The following is a 2,225-nucleotide window of genomic DNA, read 5'->3' on the forward strand; positions in this document are numbered from 1 at the left end:
TGTCTTTTTTCCTGCAGTTCTGTCTCATGTTTCATTGGCATGAGAGAACCTAGAAGGAAAGGCGCACTTAGGATGGAATTGGCCTTTGGGGTGACCCAGTGGATTTAGTTACCTGCTTGAGCGCGTGCCTACGCTGTGGGCTGTGTTGCATATGGGTGAAGTGGGAGCTTCTCGAGATGAATTGCGGGGCTTTACTTAGCAGAGACTTGTATAGATGAGTGGAGCAGTGGGTTTGGCGACGAGTATAGTACGAAGGAGCCAGCAACGGAAGAGCGTACAGGTCGCAGTGGTGGGTAGTATATAGAGCTTTGGTGAACAAAACGGATGGCAGCTGTGATAGACTGATCAATTTGTTGAGTAGAGTGTTGGAGGCTATTGGCTCTCAAATGAGACTCGAATCGCCGAAGTCGAGGATCGGTAGGATGGTCAGTTTTACGAGGGTATATTTGGCAGCATGAGTGAAGGATGCTTTGTTGCGAAGTAAGAAGCCGATTCTAGATTTAATTTTGGATTGGAGATGCTTAATGTGAGTCTGGAAGGAGAGTTTACAGTCTAACCAGACACCTAGGTATTTGTAGTTGTCCACATATTCTAAGTCAGAACCGTCCAGAGTAGTGATGCTGGACGGGCGGGCAAGTGCGGGCAGCGATCGGTTGAAGAGCATGCATTTAGTTTTACTTGCTTTTAAGAGCAGTTAGAGGCCACGGAAGGAGAGTTGTATGGCATTGAAGCTCGTCTGGAGGTTAGTTAACACAATGTCCAAAGAAGGGCCAGAGGGATACAGAATGGTGTCGTCTGCGTAGAGGTGGATCAGAGAATCACCAGCAGCAAGAGCGACATCATTGATGTATACAGAGAAGAGAGTCAGCCCGAGAATTGAACCCTGTGGCACCCCCATAGAGACTGCCAGAGACCTGGAAAACAGGCCCTCTGATTTGACACACTGAACTCTATCAGAGAAGTAGTTGGTGAACCATGCGAGGCAATCATTTGAGAAACCAAGGCTGTTGAGTCTGCTGATAAGAATGTGGTGATTGACAAAGTTGAAAGCCTTGGCCAGGTCGATGAATATGGCTGCACAGTAATGTCTCTTATCGATGGCGGTTATGACATCGTTTAGGACCCTGAGCGTGGCTGAGGTGCACCCATGTCCAACTCTGAAACCAGATTGCATAGCGGAGAAGGTATGTACATGTAGATATGGTTAAAGTGACTAAGCATATATGATGAACAGAGAGTAGCAGTAGCGTAAAAGAGGGGTTGGCGGGTGGTGGGTGACGGGACACAATGCAGAAAGCCCGGTTAGCCAATGTGTGGGAGCACTGGTTGGTCGGGCCAATTGAGGTAGTATGTACATGAATGTATAGTTGAAGTGACTATGCATATATGATAAACAGAGAGTAGCAGCAGCGTAAAAGAGGGGTTGGGGGGGCACACAATGCAAATAGTCCGGGTAGGCATTTGATTACCTGTTCAGGAGTCTTATGGCTTGGGGGTAAAGCTGTTGAGAATCCTTTTTGTCCTACACTTGGCACTCCGGTGCCGCTTGCCATGCGGTAGTAGAGAGAACAGTTTATGACTGGGGTGGCTGGGGTCTTTGACAATTTTTAGGGCCTTCCTCTGACACAGCCTGGTGTAGAGGTCCTGGATGGCAGGCAGCTTAGCCCCAGTGATGTACTGGGCCGTATGCACTACCCTCTGTAATGCCTTGAGGTCGGAGGCTGAGCAATTGCCGTACCAGGCAGTGATGCAACCAGTCAGGATGCTCTCGATGTTGCAGTTGTAGAACCTTTTGAGGATCCCAGGACCCATGCCAAATCTTTTTAGTTTCCTGAGGGGAAAATGCTTTGTCGTGCCCTCTTCACGACTGTCTTGTTGTGTTTGGACCATTCTAGTTTGTTGGTGATGTGGACACCAAGGAACTTGAAGCTCTCAACTTGCTCCACTACAGCCATGTCGATGAGAATGGGGGCGTGCTCGGTCCTCCTTTTCCTTTAGTCCACAATGATCTCCTTAGTCTTGGTTATGTTGAGGGATAGGTTGTTATTCTGGCACCACCCGGCCAGGTCTCTGACCTCCTCCCTATAGGCTGTCTCATCATTGTCGGTGATCAGGCCTACCACTGTTGTGTCATCTGCAAACTTAATGATGGTGTTGAAGTCGTGCCTGGCCATGCAGTCATGGGTGAACAGGGAGTACAGGAATGGACTGAGCACGCACCCCTG

Source organism: Salvelinus sp. IW2-2015, linkage group LG14 (assembly GCF_002910315.2).
Source record: "Salvelinus sp. IW2-2015 linkage group LG14, ASM291031v2, whole genome shotgun sequence".
Classification (NCBI taxonomy): Eukaryota; Metazoa; Chordata; class Actinopteri; order Salmoniformes; family Salmonidae; genus Salvelinus; species Salvelinus sp. IW2-2015.